At 35.8% G+C, this 19,520-nt stretch overlaps 1 protein-coding gene across 6 annotated transcripts in view; it reads left to right on the top strand.

The window, feature by feature from the left end:
* Positions 1-19,520, top strand: part of LRRC4C (leucine rich repeat containing 4C) — a 1,246,033-nt gene that overhangs the window by 707,863 nt on the left and 518,650 nt on the right. The window lies entirely within an intron of this gene.

Raw genomic sequence — 19,520 nt, 5'->3', positions numbered from 1 at the left:
AATACGTATATTCCTGCATGTCATTGTTAAAAGCACATGTGAAAGGAGCACAGGTACAGACACTAAGCTCTCTCTCCTTTTGCTTGAAAAGTATAAATATGAATTAGTCAGTTCAGCATAGTACAACTCTTAAGAATGAAAAGCATGAGAAATAAGAATGATCAAACGGACCTGAACATAGATGTCACATTGTTTCTTGTTTGATAAGTTTAACCAAAGGATGTAGCTTCTCTACATACCTGGCACTTATAAAGTAGACCACGCTGGCCTCGAACTCACAGAGCTCCACCAGCCTCTGACAGAATTAAAAGGCATGTACCACCACATCTGGCACACAATCTTATTATTGAGAAAACTATCATTTTTGTGTTCTTTCTTTATCCACTGTGGACTAGCTGCAATGTCTTTAGACTGTCATTTTTCTATGAATTTAACTTTTTTTCTTAAGTCCTGTAGCCAAATCAGAGACTCCACAGTAGTACTACCCCACAGAAAGGTTTGGCCTTTGTTCTCTCCTAGGTACCAACTCTCAATGCATATCAGCCCAAGCTTCCCAGAGAACACAGCCACCGTCCTGCTCAATGTGACCAGAGAGAGTAGATTCAGATCACACCTTCCTGTGGTTGGTACCACTGCTTTTTGGGCCAGATACATTTGTTCTCAGTCTTTCTAGTCATCCAAGGATATTTAGCAGAATCTTTGTCTCTGCAAAGTTTTTCTCAGTGAAAAAACACCCCATGCCTTGCTGTGACTAACAAATATAACACTGAGCATTGCCAAGTGTTCCCCCAGGGGAGAGTCAGTCATTTAGGGAGATTCTTACAGTTTTGTCAGTCAGCAAACGAGAATCCAAAGAGTTTTTACTTGCCAGCTCATAAACAGCTAAATTAAAGGAGAGGGCGTAGAAGAACATCATTTGTAATGTGCTTATGAGTTTGACCTGCTAAAACACAATACTATAGATAAGGCAGCATATAACTCAAAGGAACTGACTTCTAGCGTTGGAGGTTGGAAGCCTGAGATCTTGGTACTAGTAGGTACTTTAGATTCGCATATTCACTCACATCTTTTATCTTCTCTCCAGGTAAGAAGAGAGGGAGATAGCCGTCTTGTATCTTGTACAAAAATAATGCTCCCATTCACGATGGTTCTTCATGCATAAGATAATTACTCAATAAAGCACCTCCCTGTAAGCACCATCTTAGAAAGAGTCAGACACAGGAATTTTTGTGAGGGAAACATTTTATTTGCATTATTGCTGTATTATTTTGTTGGTTTTAGTCTGAGACCCTTTTTATCTTTTTTAATTAATAAAAGACCTAATAAAATAGCAAGCTATATTTTAGAATATATATTCATATATGCATTCAATAATAATTGGTTAAAAGAAAGGACATGAATTTGAATGAAAATGGGAACTAGGATATGAGAGCATTTGTAGGAAAGAAAGCAAAGGAAGAATTGTAATTAAAATACAATCTCAAAGAAAAACAAACAAATTAACATCCTCTACTTTCAAAAAACATGAAACGGATTGTAAAAAGGAAGACCCTCATCTAAAGCATCACTTTGTTTCTTTGTCTCGCCTGCATCTCTGTAAATAGGTACTGGAACCTCTGCCACCTCGCAGTCTTGAGGAGGTGGATGTGTTCTTTTTCCACTACCTGGGATGCAAGTTTAAATTGCTTCTGTTTATTTTGTTCCTTATGGAAATAGTTGAAAGTCATTGTGGTTCATCATGTGTGAAGCTGTAAATTGGTCTCTTTCCAGTCAGACACATCTCCAAAGTATCTGTACTGTTCAGATAGGCTTTCTATAGGAGCTTCTGTATCCTCCTGCAGAGGTTTCCCACAGATTTCCACTCCCCTCCCCTCTCCACATAGATAGAATTCTCGTGTCACAGAAAATCCCTCCTTAGGCTATTGCAAATGAAGCTGTTGGCCATCCCACTATCTGACACCTGTTCTGTTCTGTGGACTACTTGGGCATCCTGGTTCAAGGCTTTAATCATGTAATATCTTCCCAATTTTTTAGGTTCAATAAATACAGTTTGAATTAATGAATGGTTGAGTTAAAAAAAAGCTTTCAGATAACAAATTATAAATGGAAAAGATTTCTTTTTCCTAGTCAGGACGGGACCTCACCATGCTGTATTCTCAGGTAAAGATAAAAAGGAGTGATCTTGAAATGCCTCTGTCTAAATAAGTGGCACTTGCATATTCTAGTCAGGCAGTCAGTTCTGCTCTTCTCTGAAGTTACTTGGGTTGGTTATGTGATAGGATCTGTCCTTGGCCCCTTACACTGTCCCCAGTCCTACTATTCAACACTGTTTTTTATTTCCTTTTATGAGATTAGAAAACTCTATAAATTTATATTCCTACATGAAATCTAATGCTGAATGACTGATGAAAATAATTCAATTTCTTTTCATAAACTGCAATTCCATTCATTGCCAGGCTTTATAATGGAACAATAGTGATTACATTATCAGCAAGGGAAAAAAAATCTGTAAAGCAGGACTGCTCTTATTTAAATTTTGTTTACCCAGGTATTTATTATAATAAGATAATGGTTTTACTATGAATTAGAAATTGAGTGAGATGTTCCAGTTGTTTGTAAAGTTTAATACTATATCAAAAAAGAATCTCAGGATGTAGCCACTGTGGCAGCTAATGAATAAAAACGAAGCTTATTTTCAACTCATTTACGTATTAGGAAATGTCGGTTTTACCCTTCATTATTATATCACATTCAATAAAATTATAGGGAAGCTATGGCCTGATAAGTGACATAATTTGCATGCATCAATCACAGCAAGAAAGAATAAGTTTCACACTTCTCATATATTAATCCTGCTGGGCAATTTGCATTTTAGTTTGACAGGGTAAAGGAATGTTTCTTGGTATAATTAGTCAGTATCTTAGTACTTGAATAGTGTTGTGTATTTAATCAAACAGTATTTATGTTATTTACAATATTTACTTACCACTGTGATGAATGTTGGAACTTTGGAGCATGTAAAACATTTTAGAATTAGGGGACATCAGAGGCATTATCCTATAAATGACAAGTAGATATCATACATATACACTAAACATGACATTTTCATTTGAATTTGAAGATTTCATGACATTGACAGACATAGACATAAAGTCAATACTTTATGGAATACACAAACATAGATACACACACACACACACACACACACACACACACACACACATGCATGCACGAGGGAGAGAGAGAAAAAGAGAGAGAGACAGCAGACAGAAAGACAGAGACAGAGACAGAGAGCCTTCTAAATAAGTATACTCTAAAAGAGTAGAAAATAATGCCTCTAAGGCCACTGAGGCACTAGATTTTTAAAAGCTGACCTTCACGGTGATTTCAAGGACCATGATAGTTTGATAGTGATTAATATGGCTGTGTGTTCTCCAACTGCAAGGGGGATACTAATTGTTAGCCAAGACTGAGGGGTTAGACTTTCTACTTGTCTACCTGGCTTCCAAGGTTGTTAATGCCAACATCCTGGCGGCCACACTTTCAGTGGCAAGATTTTAGCTTCTGCAATGCTTCTGTAAACACTGGATGTCAGAGGCAAAGTCAATCATATAAGAATCCATTTATAATAGTCATTGTTGTAAGAATGGTATCAGCTCCATTTACAAGGAGCTGTTCCTGTCCTTATGGAGACTCAGCTCCTACAGCAAAAATGTATATCTGACTTCCCTTTAATCACTTTAACTCATATTCATGAGGATCTCTGTGATTTCAAAGCTACCTTCCTTTGCACATTCAGTTCTATGTCAGCCAGGATACATACTCAAGTCTTGTCTGAAAAACCCAAATGACCAACTTAGTTTAATTTTAAAACTAAACTATCTGGTCTTCAACTCCATCAGAGACTTTAGAAGGAATATTATTAATTACCTGAGTAAATAGGAAGTGCAGGTTTGGAGTTTCCAAAGTGAAGAAAATAACAAGAGTTTGCTCTGAACAGTCACCCACAACTCTCTATAATGTTGGAGCATCATCTTCAGCCTTCTGGCCCTGTATATCTGACAGACATATTTGTGAGGCAGGAACAACTGAGGACTTTTGCTTATCCTATTTTGTTTGACCATTTACTCTGCCTGTGTCATTGCTTGCCCATTTTTAGGAGGAATCCTATCTATGCCCAAAACGAGGACATTTCGCCCAGTGGTTTGTTTGCAACATTTGAAGCCACCCCCATAGGGAAATTCTTCAATATTCAGGCCATATATCCAGAATTGTATCACTTAAACACACAAACAAATAAACCTAAACAGAGGATATTTAAATTCTAAGATGTTTCCATCTCACTTTGAAGAGGAGCATTTCAGGAGTTTGGTGGGCATATTTAGCTGTCCCAGGAGCTTTTCTATCAACTGAAGATAGCAAAATGCTTCAAACTGCCTGCTCTGGTCCAGCCTCAGGTGATTCGTCAGAACCAAAAGGGAAGACTGTTCCAAAGTGGCCTGCACTTCCCTATCCCTTGGTGGTCCCACGGAACCTGAGCAATGAGCAAAACAGATGTCTCCAAGCTTTCACTCTTCTCTTCCTTCCCAGCTTTTACCAGTAATCCAGCCTTCCTGGGACCTGAAAATGATGTTCTAATTTCAGCTACAACACACTTACAGAAGAGATTATGTTTCCCTTTATCATCAAACAAAAGGCTAGATTATCATGTACCAAAGAATGACAAACGGCTAATCGTGGTACTTATTACCATCTAAATTGCGTGCTGGCCAGAAGGCTCTCTCGGCATTACAAATACCTGGCATCATGGCTGCTCTCAGCTCTTCTCATGGTGCCCCCACTCTAAACTTCTACAGCTCACTGCCTAGCTTCTCATTCCTCCATCAACCTGCCGTTTCAGTCATGTGCTTTCTTTGTCATTTGTCCTCTCTTTCTCTTATTCTTTCTCACTTCCCCCAATAAACACATGGCCCAGTCTACTCTGCTGGACATGTCCAGTCTACTACTTTCTCTATCTGCTCTGGACTCTTCCATATGTCCCTGGCTACAACCTCTATAATGTCTATACTAAAAGCCTTCCCCTCTCCCATAAACGAAATCTCAATGACCTTTTTAAGCATTATGAAGCCATATCTCTCAATCATGGATCATCAAGTGCCTTACAATGAAAAAGGAAATAGAAATAAATATTTAAATCAACTTTCCACATTCTCTTCCCACTGACTTTACAATATAAAATTTCCTAGTATAAAAAGCTTTGGTCGATTAGAGAATGCTAACTACAGAAACCTAACACACAGCATTTTACAAGTCTGTTAACATACAAAGAAGAAACTAACAAGTTTATAATTTTAGATTATAGATAACTCCCAGTTCAATTACAAAACTGATATGTAATATGACCCATCTTATGAATAGGAAACAAGAATTTTCTTTCATGATTTTGTGTGACATATTGTTGATTTATATAAAAGTCTATATTCTAAGCCTATAGTCACTCAACATGAAGTATGTGGGCTATTAAGTACATTTGTTGCTCATATGTAATTTATGAAAAATTGAAACATGTACATAGGAAAGATGTAAAACTGTTTATAATATGCATGTTAAGATTAAATAAGATAAAATGTATTTAACATTTAAAAACAATAATGGCTTCAATGATACCAAGTCAATGCCCCTCAGGAACACCATGGAAGGTTGCACTGATAATTGAACAATATTTTCTTAAAAGGGTAGTGTGCATCTCAGTATTGTATTGTATTACATAAAAGCATTCCACTGTTGTCAGGAAAGCTAGGTGAGGTCATCAGTGGTACAAATACCCCCAGTCCTGTCCTACAGTTCATAAGTTATGACTTGTTCTCATAATCCAAAATAATAGATTAAAACCTAGATATTGAGACTAATTCTGAGCAGAAAGTGTGACAATATACAGAAGCAGATCAGTTTTTAAAAACTGATGTTCAGTGAATCCCCTAAAACAATTCCACTGCCTTGGACCACAGATCAATCATATAGATCCTGTTCATAATAGGCAGGTTAAAAAATTGTTTTTCCATTTATTTGTTTGTAGATATATTTATTTTTAAAATTCATTTTTTACTGAGTATGAAAAATATCAGTGATTGTCTAAGAATATAGTACATCTATAGAGTGCAAGCCAAGCATGTAGCAAGGTCTGAGTTTAACCTGCAGCGCCGGTAAACTGAACATGATATCACATAATTGTAATTCTGGTACTAAGGAGATGGAAGGATTAGAACTTCAGGGCCATCATTCTTGAGGTTACCCTGTGAAATATAAAAATCATGTCAAAAAGTAATTAGATAAATAAATATATAAATATAAATAAACATTTTAAACACACACTGACGTACATTGGTGTTTGTTATTAAGAAATGTGAGAAAATTGACGTAGACATAGTCACTGATCCACAGTTTTACTCCCAAATGTCTGTGTACAACAAGGCACTGTAAAACACCAAATGTTACCTAGTCACAATTTATACAAGTTTAAATAATGTGGGTATGGGAATTTCGATTAGCAGTAGATACAGCACATCTAATACTAAAAATTCAAGAAAGAAGAAACTTATCTGTCATTTTAGCAAAATAATAAAAACCAAAGTGTGAAACTCAGAAATTGTTCCCGCACTAATTATATCAATTAAACATGGTGGGCTTAGGTTTCTTTGTCACGAATCTTTCACAGTAAATAAGAGATTGGAAATGGTGCTTGTTTTAAGGTGTTAAACACTGTTTTCTTTTCAGATCATATAACTCTTCCAGTTTTCACTGTGTTTGCTGTACCTCTTGGTGAAGTGTGAGACAAGAGTGTACGTTTCAGATCAGTAGTTGTAGCCTTAATTTCACTGAATTTTATTAATGATCAGTCTACTTGGTGTCCTGCCCACATGCAAGTAACCTTGTCAAAAAGTATTAAGCCATGTTGCTCATGCTAATTATAAAAATAAAATGATGTCCCTAAAAACTGAATATGGCCTAATGAACAGAATACACAGAGGTATGATAACCATGGCCTTATGCTAGTAATCTTTCAAGCAAATCTCTAAAAGAAAATCCTTTGTTTAGGCAGGCAAACTTTATTCAATAATATTGAATTCAATAATATTGAATTAATAAAAAACTATTAGGAGACATATACTGATAAAACATTAAAAAAAACTGAAAAAAAGCAAATGCCTTTTCTGATAACTATAGGGACCTCAAAATGAAAAAATTTTCCTAGTAGTATTTCCTTACTTTGTTTTCAAATCTGTTTAACATGGACTTTCTGAAGTGTAGTAAGTTAGAGTAGGTAATCTCCAGGGCTCCTTCTAGCCATGATTGCTATGTTTTTATGATTCTATAAAGTCATAGGCAGGATTGGACAGGTATTGATTCACAAGAACCCAGAGAGGAACACAGCAGCTACAGAAACATATCAAGCTGTCTTGCTTTCTGCCACAAAAGATTTATGCTTCTCCCTTAAGAGCAGCCAAAAAGTTAAGTCTTCCATTTCTATCTCCTAGTTGGCCCTCTGATCATCTACTGAAATAGGACTCAGGTTTGGCAAGTTGCCATTACACAGAAGGTCTTTATTGGTTGTATTCTGCTATTCAGAAAATGTTATTCTATAGGTAGTAAATTTATTTTTAGTAAATATTATATTGTTAGTGATATTCAATGTATATTTTGGTAGGCACTATGAGGACTTATTGAATTATATCTATATCTAAGCTCAACTTATTACATATACATGTTTTCTCTTCTCACTGCACTAACTGTTCACATGAACAAAGCCTAAGTTTAAAATATGATTTTTCTTCAAATTCAGATATTTTGACTGATTTATTTAGTCAAAATTATTAATCCATTGCAAATCTAATTATTTTTTAAGTAATGCGTGTGGGCATGCAAGAAGATAATGGCACAGTCTATCATCATAGCTTAAATATTTATTATGACTTTTGATACTTATGTAAGATATTTTTTACTCATTAAAGGCAAAATGCTAAAAGAGTCAGATATACGCAGCTCTGGGAGTCTTTTGGTTCAGTAGCTCCTTCAGTGATATGGGAGACTTTGATATTAGAAAGATCATATGCAGGAAAATTCAACTAGACTAGCTACAGAAGAAACAGATGAGATATTGATGCCTCAAGTATAGGAGGATCTATGGATTTTCTTATCACACCTTAGTGGATTAAATCTCACATGCACCTCTTTGCAGCCTAATTAGATTCAGTGAGTTATTTTTTAAAAATTGTCAACAGATAAATAATAGATGAAGGGGTGGAAGGATGAATTGGGAGACAAATATGACAAGATATATATGATATATGTATATAAAACAAAGTTTTATGCATATTTTACTGATAAATGTTTATTTTATACACATATATACATATATAAAATGTATCTAAACACACAAAATTATGTAACATACATATATTTATATTTGCACATATATGTATATCTGTACATATATGTATATATATATACATATATATGTATATTTGTATGTGTAGATAGATGGGCACAACACCACAAGATGGTGAGATGGTTGAGTGCAGAAAGAAACTTTTTCCAAGCCTGACCATACGAATTTCAATCCTAGATTCCACATGGTGAAAGGAAAGAGAACAGACTCTTGCAAGGTGTTTTCTGATTTTTATGTATGCACCATGCCATATTTGTGCCTGGCCATGTGTGTGATTCCAAGTACTCTACCACACACAAATTAAATAAAGCTTAAAAAGTACCACCTCAAATAAATAAAAATTTCCACAAAGTTTGCTTAAGGTTAATTTGATTGCTTATGGAGTGAGTGTAAGATGGGAACCAGCACCCTCAACCAGTACATCTTTCTGTTTTGCATAATGTGAATGGATGACCATTCTCCTTAAAAAGTGCTAGCAGTACAGTCAATCAGAATTTGAAATATATGGTCACGGTTTATTGTATAGGCAGCAGGAACAGAACACAATCAAAACAAAACTCAGAGAAGGTGTTGTTGTTGGAGGGAACATGACAAAAAACAAGTAACCGGATAGAAATAAGAGCCTATGGCATCACAAGCCCAGGATGATGATCTAAAACCAGTCTGAAATTTCTTTGTTGAAAATTAGGCTGGAAAAATATTACTTCTTGTAATTTTCATAAAATAAATATTAAATATTTTTGCTTTAAGAAAATGAAACTCTACTTGATTTTCTCTCAAGCAGTTCTGTATTAAGTTCATTCAAACACAGAGCAGGGAACAGGGATTTCGTCATTCCTGTGTGGGAAAGGAATTTTAAGGAAAGAAGAGAAAGAAAGACTCCATTAATTAGTTTCCTCCTTCAGTCATTTGTTCAGGCATGCCAAGACTATGGCATGAATTCATTTGAAAAGAGCAGTGCAGAACAAAAAGCCTATTCAGGATTTATATTTGCCTTTAAAAACATACTCATACATGGTTTTAAATGAGGTTATGGAGGTTACAACACCAAACTGTGAATCAAAAGTGAGGTGCATGCCATTGTAAGTTACAACTGATACTGTGCATGCCCTGTTGTTCCTTTTCCATGAGTAGGCAATAAATAAATAATAAAATGCCCCCAAATCAATTCACCCAACCATGCCTTCTGCACAATCCTTTATAACAGTATTTTGGCTTTGGGACACATATAAATTAGTAGTGAATGGAGAGAGAAATATCTCTTTAGCTATTCCATTGGGTCATTATTTTTTAAACATAAATAAGATTGAGCTGTAATTTATAGCAAGAGTTCTCTGAGGTTTACATTCTCTTCTTCTTACTTATATTTTCTTCTCTCATTATAGATTAATGCTTGGGGATTGGTGTAAAAAGTCAGTAGAAATTATGAGTCTTTTGCTAGAAGAATTTCACATTAAAGAAAAGTTCTGGAAATAAGTTCGTTAAAAGGCACTACACCACAGCACACTCACTTCCCATTCATACGTAGGTGATGTAAAATATCTCTTTCACAATTACATACTAATAGAATAAATGGGAACACCTTGGTATAGAAGGTTTGTGATGAAATCTCATATTGCTATATCTTTGTTTTTCACTCTGTCTTATCTATACTAGTATACTTCGAGTACATGTGTTATCCACTAGAGAATAACCTTCTCTGGTTGTTAGATGTACATTACTTATGTTCAAGTAATTAATTAATAGAAAGCCTGGGCTCACATACATTTTAACAAGTTTGTTGTTAAAACGTTTCTATTCCATGATTAGTTAATTTATTAGTTTATTCTTAATCTGATTGTACAAATTAAGCTACTCCAAGCAAAATTTATAAAAAACAAACAGAGTAAAAGGGTTTGGGACCAGCCCTGTTTGCAGGTGTACACTGAGGACTTTAGGTTGTATCCCTCACAGTTGGAAGTGGACATCGGCAGAGGTGGCAGGTACATCTTTCTCAGTGACTCCTAATCCTAGTCCTGTCACTGTAAAAACACAGTAAGATTGAAGTTGTAAGTACTTATTGGATTAATGACTTGCCTTTTTAAAATGTATTTATTTTTTTAAAGATAAATGAAGACACAATATTTAAAGGTTGATTTACTTTTATGGATATGAGTGCTCTATCTGCATGTACACCTGATGCTAGAAGAGGACATTAGATCCCAGTATAGATGGTTGTGAGCCACCATGTTTTGGCTGAGAATTGAACTCAGGACATCTAGAAGAGCAGACAGTACCCTTAATCTCTGAGTCATCTCTCCAGTCCATGGCACACACCTGTAATGCCAGCACTCTGGGAAGTAGAGGAAATCAGATCAATGAGACTGAGGCCAGCCTAGACTACAAAGCAAGTCCAGGACAGCCAAGGCAACACAGAGAAACCCTGTCTCGAGAAAAAACAAACAAACAAACAAACAAATGATAAGTTGCAAACTTTATTTTTTGAGAATTTCTAATATGGGTACTGTGGTTGCATTCTACTTTCTACCCCTCCTGCGTTTGTCGTACTTATCAAATACATGATTTTTTGTTTTTTAATTATATATGTCATAGTTATAATTAAATACATATATAATTACAAATAGTATATATTTTCCATAATAATAATCTTATTATAATTGAAAGATCATTGAGTGTTGTTCATGATTTAGGCTGACCTTTTAGGATTGGCTAACTTCACAGGGGGAATCTTCCCAGGAGAAATTTGATTCTCCATGTCTCAGCGACCATAAACTGCCTATAGTTTTCTTGGGGAAAAAAATTAAGCTCACCACTCCCCCCCCCAAAAAAAAAGGAAAAAGTGGAGGGAAACATCACCATCTTTCAAATACTTTTGAATGTATTTGGTTGTATTATTTTGTTCTTATGAAATATTCTTAAGTTTCTTATTTTTTAATTTTTATTTAGCTGATACATAGAATGTAAACCCTGTATACATTCACCGAATATCCCACAGTGTTTAATAAATTCGCATATTACACAAGAAGTGCTTGAATCAGGGTAAATGTATATATTTCCAACATTTGTCACTTATGGTAAAAAAAAATTCAAGCTTTTATTCTTGCTGTTCAAAATCCCTGGTGCATTATTTTTATTTCCACTCACCATATTGGACAGTATCATACTAGAGATTTTTCTTTTTAATGTTTGCAGTTGAAGTAGAATTATAACACTTTCTCTCTTGCTTTCCTCATTCTGGACCCTCATAGCTACCCTCCCCTGAGTCTGTCATGCTTTCCCATTTTCTCAAGCTTGTAGCCTCTTTTTTATTTATTATATTTATCACAGGAATATATATGCATCTGTATGTTCACACACACTGTCTTCAGAGTCATTTTTTCTTGTTTTTGTATATATGGTTTCAAAAGTGCCCACTCTCCATTGGGCAACAAATAAGGTGGTTCATTCATTCCTCGGAGAATCTAATTATCCTTCTCCCAATAGCCAATAAATGCCTGTTGTTTCTTTTCTAGGTTTGGTTTTGTACAAAACTTTCTTCCTTCCCCACTAACGTTTTCCATTGATATAACTATTGTTCTAGTCTTGCATGTACAGGCTTTTCTGGGTGAGACTATTTACAACAGACTTCTTAGCATTCAAGAAAGCATTATATTCTTTCCACCCCCTGTTCCCTGAGCCACAAATGAAGAAGCTGTGATGTAGGTATAGCCAATGTGTGTGGGATCCCATGGATCCATGATCTCTGATTTGTACCCTTGTTTTCTGACATGATCTCTAATTCCTCAGTTGGGGGGAGCTTGTGATGAAGGGGGATAGTTACATATATGCCTGGGAGAAGGATAATATTTAGAATTTAGTAAGGGATTGTGCTGGTTTTAGACAAGTATCTACTACCAACATTTTTCTGGAGACTCTCATTTGTACTTGATGTAAATTACTGCCTGTTGGTAAACATTGGCCCCATCCTTTCTGCCTAGCTCTCTTCAACCTATGGTAAGAATCATTCACTTCTGAACTTTCATAAAAATGCTAATTTTCACAACTAAGTGACTTTATATGATACATTTTTTGTCTGAGATATTTATTTCAACATAATGATCTTCAGGTACATCCATGTTGTTACAAGTTGCATAGTTCCTTTTTATCCATAGCTAAAAATATCATTTCCCACGTGTGGACCACGTTGTCTTCACTCAATAGTAGATGGGCACTTGGCTTTTCCACCCCAATTCTTTACTTTTGGAAATAAATTTGTAATTGAAAAGGAATACAGATATGTTTCTAACATGCTGATTCCTTTTGTAACTATTTGCAGGCTTGTTATTAAACAATTGAAAACACCTAAGCAGATGGGTTCAATTTTGCTAAAATTTTAGAACAGAACCATTTTGCTTAGAATTAATTATTATGTTTCACACTGTACACATGAAGAATTGGGTATCACACTTGAAAATTGCAACAAGTTTATGTAACTGCTGAAGAAATGATTTGAGTACAGACAGTTCAATGCTAGACCCTCAACTTCCCCACAATGTCACTACCCCAGGAAGATTTCAGGAAACAATGCTCTGGGCTGGGGTTAGTCTTTCAAAAAAAAAAAAAAAAAAAAAACCAAAAACTAAATTTCTCCAATCAACTTATTCTCATAAACAGGAACTTAGTGAGCCTAAGTGATGTACCCTTCTATATGCTCTGATTCTTTTTTTTTTTAAAGTGGGAGGAAGTTATTTAATCCGAAAAGATATGAGAATACATAAACACATATTAAAAATGCTAATATCAACGGTGAATAGAGGAATGAATTTAAAATGGCAAATAAGTCCCAGATTACACCTCCTTGGCGGCCAAATCTAAAGGAGTGAAAATGCGAAGTGCTGGGGCAGATGTGATGGGATTTGTACATTTGCACGCTGGCATCACAGGGCTGCGACCGCAAAGTGCAGCAACCACTTTGGAAAACAATTTGAAACTGGCAAGATAAAGTGCACACTTACAGCACAACCAACCATTCCATTCTTAGAGTCATTAAAACTGTGCACACCGACTTGTCAGGAAGGTTGAAAGTGACAGTCTTCATGGTCCAAACCCCCCGGGAGCATGGTCAGAGTTTAACAGGTTAATTCCTGATTGCACTTAGAGAGAACTCACATTTGGGGGCCTCTCAGAGTTTGAATTTCAGTAGATTCTTTGAGTGACCCCCCTGCTCTGATTCATGTCTACACCGGGCCTCATTATTAAGAAAGACTCTGTATCCTAAGTGGACTCTTAGAACCTCTGTGTATCTATCCTTTGGTGTGTCCTCTGGAAGCAGTCTTCAGTGATGTACCTCTATGTTCAATGATGGCTTTGTATGCAGAGTATAGGTAGAGTTTGGAATTTCTGTATAAAATCATGTGAGATCTTTTTACAGAGCTAAGCTTAATATATCCGTATAATCGGGAATAGAGCTTCTTGGAGGGAATTTTCATTCTATGTCTTCTCACCTCATTATAAGAGTTCAACAAGTCCAAGAACTAAAATGGTGAGTCTGAATTCGCTTGTCATAACCAAGAGCACTTTTTGTCTTGGTAGATTGTTTGTGAGCTACTTAAACACTTGTATGTATACCTTTATTTACTGGACACTTTGCAAATAGTAAGGGCCATGCGTCTGCAATACACTGGTGGTCTGTTGTTGTTTTGTCATTCTTTGCCTTGATGAAGTTTAAATGGAACTGTCTGAAATAAGGGTTCCTTTCTTATTCTTAAAATCATTCTCGTTTTTTTCATTGGCGTTTGAAGTTAGGGCTTTGTTTCAAGAGACAGCAGAGTTGACAAATAGATCATTTATAAGTAATCTCAGTGGATTTTTAATTCATCTGCTTGATTGCAGACAGTTTATTATTTCTCACTTAGTGACATTCAAAAATGTTTATTGGTTAAGTGAAAAAGTCATCAGTAGCATTAGTGGAGTGCTTACCACAGGCTGCTTCCCATTAGATATCTTATTTAATATTAATAACATACATTTTATATGAATGCATTATTATTTATATTTTATAAGGCCTACACATCCAATCTTAGAGAATAATACCTCAAGATGAAGAAGCCACCAACTGATGATCTAGAACAGCTAATCATGGGAGCATGTGGTATATAGATAAAAGTGTTCTGAGGTTTCTAAAGAACTAATACATAAGACAATTAAGAGTAGCTGTGATTATCTGTAGCAGTAAGCTGGTCATGAATTCATAGTTGTAACAGGACTTGAGTGCAATGCAACAGAAGCAGCTCTTCATGTTGAACAGTAGCCTAAAGCTCACATATGTTTTTGTTTCTTTGTTGTTTTGATTTTGCATATTTTTCTAGGCAGGTAGACTATGACTTCCTGTCAACTAGTATAAATATATTTAAATTTAATGGTTTTGCTTTCTCAAGATATTATGAAAGAGATGTTGTGAGTGAAATGGAAGCAAAGTACACAGTAGCATAAGTTCCTGGTTTGAATCAATACACTAGTATTTTTATTGAGTTATACAAGTTACAAATGTTTATTATACTTCAGAATGAAGATGCCAGAGAGACTACTGTCATTATAAATATAATAATTCTATTCCTGATTGTATATTTGTGTCAAAAGTCCTATTGAAATGGGAATGCTGATGACACAAATGTAATAAAAATCCCTTTATTCATTTATATACATAAAACAGTATTCAAAGATGATATATCCCAGCTCCTTTCTGGTTAGTAAGTTGGGTCTCATTATTCTCTGTTATATTTACTGGGGGTTTTGAGATATAATTTGCAAAGATCTTGTCTTCACCACTAATATTCTTGAAATTCTCTGTATTATAAATTATGTACGCTTACCCAAATAGTGAAGATATAGTTTTGTGAAAAACAATAATGTTAAATGCACATGAGGCAACTATAAGATTACAAAGGGGCTAGAAAAACATACTAGGAATTGTAGAAACTATTAACAGTAGGGCTTGGGTTCTGTGTGAGTGCCAGTATACCCTGGATCCTCAGAGTCAGAAGAAATTTTTTTTTCTAAATAGGGATATAAAACCTTCTAAGAGAATCAGCAGTACTGTGGGGTGAGACAGCCACTGAGAACAGATCTGATCCTTCTATTAGAATGTAACCCTAAGACACACCTGCATTTAAGTAGAAAGGAGAGTAGAAGAGTATTTGGATCTTGGCATTAAGCATCAGGGTCCAGCTCAAAGTGAAGCTCTGTGAACACACAAAGTGTGCTGGGTGATAGACCTGGGTGAAGGACGTTATGAATGTTCTGCAGAGGTCTGACGTTATATCTGTCTACTGTGGAACATACCTTTCCCATTGTTTGCAGTACACCCACAAAGAAAAGTCAGTTATGACATAGTTTCTGCCACATGATGATTTCCTTTATATGATAGCTTTCAAAAATACATTGACTTTTGGCTCACAGCTCTGATGGGATGCATCTGAAAACCTACCCTATGGTACTTCCATCTGAAAAAGTTGGTTTTAGCATTGAATATGCCTTGTCCCAGTTCTTTGAGTTAATCAGTTATAATTGGCCACAATGCTAAATGAGAATCATTTCACTTCTCTTAGAGGAAATAGAAATCTCTTATAAGTATCTTATTCTACAGAGCATGCATTCATTGACAGAAATATTCACACAAGGAAAGTGGAGGTAAAAAATCAATCATTAGGCTTAATATTTAAAAACACTAATCCCTGTGATGCAGTAGGAAAAGAACATGGGAGACTGATACAATGTCTATGTTGTAATATTTGTGCAACAAGATATTAGCTATATTGTTTTGGTCACATTATGCACAATAACAAAACATTAGTTTATTTCTGTTATTTATTCAATGTAGACTCTTATTAAATTATATTGAGAACTAGATGTTACAATATGAAAAGTATTTTTGTATTATATTTTTTGAAACCAAGGAGTAGGCAAATAGAGCCTAGAAAATGAAAAAAAATGCAGAAATATTTAAAATGCACAAACGTGGCAGATTATGATTAATTAGAAAGTTGAGTCCTTTTAGAATGTTCTTCTGTCATTCATATTCAAATGCAAGCTGCAATTCAACATGGCTCAATCACAAGACTCTGCGGGGGATTCCGTTTTCCTGGGAGAAGCTTGACAAATTTGAACCTTCATGATATATAGAGTCTTTCCTAACAAACAGATCGACAAATAGCTCATCCAAATACCTTTGACTCAGGAGAAAACTAACACTTTTAGGAACAAAACTGCAATATTCTCGGCCATCTGCATAATGACTGAAATTAGCATAGGTTTACACAGTACACATTTCCTTTAGAATTTAGATGCCTTTGAAAGGAACAGAAGGTTTATAAATTTCCTATTGGGGAAAGTCTCTGGAGGCCCGAGGGCCCGGAACCAAAAGAGTCCAATGAGATAGCCCTGTACTGCATGGTTGAGAGGACATAAATATGGAGTTTTCGAGGGATGGCTGTGTTGTGATGACTTTTTAAAAACTCATTGCTCCTTCAGTGAAATACACAGTCTTACCTTTTAAGGAATACTAGTAACAAATGGCTTCTCCGTCCTGCTTTTTGCCAAGTAATGTAAACTAAAAACGAAACATTCAATTCTCATGACCATAGTTTGCTCATAGAAATATATACACAAAGGAAGAGGAGACAAGTCTAGAAAGTGAGCAAGAATGTGGGAAAATACGGAGAAAGGAAATGACAGAAAGAATGAACTGGAGTAGACGCCAAAGGAAATGGCACATGCAGTCTCTTTGATCTTTAAGATTTGTCCTCATGCCAAAGCTGGACCTAAAGTTTGCAGACTGGGAGACTGTAACCAACTGATAGGCAGCTTACTCTTCCAGATAGTGAGCCCTGCCCAAGTTGTCACCCACACTGCAAGAGACATAATGAAATGTGGAATCCTACTACTATCCCTTATGAGACATACAGACAGGCTAACTTCTGGACATACTACAAACATATCCAATACACTCTTATCTGTGGAGGTCATCAGTCTTGGGCAATAAGCAGAAGATAACAGCATGAAAACAAAGATAACAGCATGATTGATTCTCGGGACTTCCATTTCCAAATCCGTGTGTGTGTGTGTGTGTGTGTGTGTGTGTGTGTGTGTGTGTGTGTGTGTATGTGTGTGTGTGTGTGTATGTGTGTGTGTGTATAGAATCCAAGGTTCTAATAATATGTGGTGTGTGTTCCACATTCTTATTAATCATATAAATGTATCCTTTTCATTTTTTGAGATGGATAGTGGGTTCCAGCTTTGGGTTAATTTTCATCTATCCTAAATATTTTAATATAGTATTTAATTCTTTGTGAATTTCATACATGTTTGCAATGTATTTTTATCATGTTCACACACATTCCTTCCCTTAACTCCTCAGATTCTCTACTTCATACTCCTCTCTATTTCCCATCCTTTCTCTCATGGTGGATTATGATAGTCTATATCTTTTAAAAATATTAAAATGTGTGCATGTCATTGCCTAAGTAGGAAAATAATCATATAAGAATTCAGTAGTAGGAAAAATGTATTCATACATAAGTTTTCAGACCAGCGGAATAGGTAAATTAGGAAAATAGGTAAACTCAGGCAAATGAGGCTAGAGAGAAAGCTTTTGAGGTCCTCTGAGACTTCCAACTTTATTAGCTCTGCTTCCTCAATGATGCTTATGGATAGCATAAGTGGTTCATTCTCCTTTGTTATTGGTCCTAGTTAAATGGATAAAGGAAGTCAGATTTAGAAGCAATGGATGGAGAGTTGGAGAACCAGTGTCTCCGTGAGCTCTGCCTCCTTCTATAAATGTGGATGCTGTGCTATAAGATATAATTATCTGTTTCTATCATACTGTGGCCAATTCTTTTAAACATTACTTTCTTCTAGACTTATTTCTCTCATCTCCAAATAGGGAAGAATGCCTACCTTACAAGGTGACTTTAAGGATTAAAAGATAGTAATCCTGTATCTTTGCTTATACAAATCTACTTGATTGCTGTATTTATTTACTTAGCAGGAGTTTGAAGAGTGAGTTCTGATACCAAATAGTAACATGCTTGGAAATTACTTGAATTCTGTGTTTCATGCACTAAGTGGTTTTGAGAAAGTCAAGATTTATGAACTATTTTTAGCTTCATAATATCTATAGAAGATCTTTTCAGGCAATGTTTAGTGAGGACTTAACCCCGTCTCCTTGTTCTTGATGTTAGAAAGAGCCTGCTTCAACTGTGCATTCCTAGGACCTAGCACAGTGTCTAAGAATGAAGAAGTGTTCAGGAAATGTCCGTGGCTCTCAGGCAACATCCAGAGCCCTGATAAATCTCGTCTTTTAAAAGCATTCCATACTATCTAGACCAGTGGTTCTCAACCCGTGGGTAATGATACCTTTGTGGAGCAGTTCTCTTGAGGAGCATCTCTAAAGCCAGCAATGAACAGCCACTCAATCCCAAGTCTCCAAAGATGCAGTTTCCTGATCCTAGCAAGGTCCCTTAGGAAATGAGAATATAGATCCTGAACTGGCCATCTCCTGTAAACAGTCTGGGCAAACAGACCCCTTCATGACTAAGCTATTTCTCCAGCCTCTGGTTAAGTATTTCTTAAACAAGAAAAGACAGAAGGGTTTTATTATTCTTCTATAATGATTTTCAGAAGTGAGGCAAAGAGCAATACCATAGCTGACAGCATCTTAACGAAACATAATACGAGATTATCACAATTTTAAAATACAATGAATTTAGTTAGCAGTTCTCAACGTGAGGGAACTGACTTCTTTGGGGGAGTCAAATAACTCTTTAAAGGAGTTGTCTGAGATCATTTGAAAACAGAGATATTTATATTATGAGTTATTTATTTATTTATTTTAGATTATATGATGTTTATTAAATAAACATGGAGGAGAAGGAAAGGGGGAAGGGTACCCCAGAGAGACTGACACACATACACAGAGGCAGAGGAAGAGCGAAAGGGAGTAAGGGGGTAAGAGAGGGTGGGGTGAGGTAGATCTGTCATTTTGTATACTAGGCAGGGCCATACCCCCATTGCAGGTAGGAAATAACAGGCAGCACAC

Source organism: Acomys minous (assembly GCF_964271855.1).
Source record: "Acomys minous genome assembly, chromosome: 3".
In the NCBI taxonomy this organism is placed as follows: Eukaryota; Metazoa; Chordata; class Mammalia; order Rodentia; family Muridae; genus Acomys; species Acomys minous.
The sequence above is the reverse complement of the archived record's forward strand: the minus strand, read 5'-3'. Positions and strand labels throughout refer to the sequence as shown.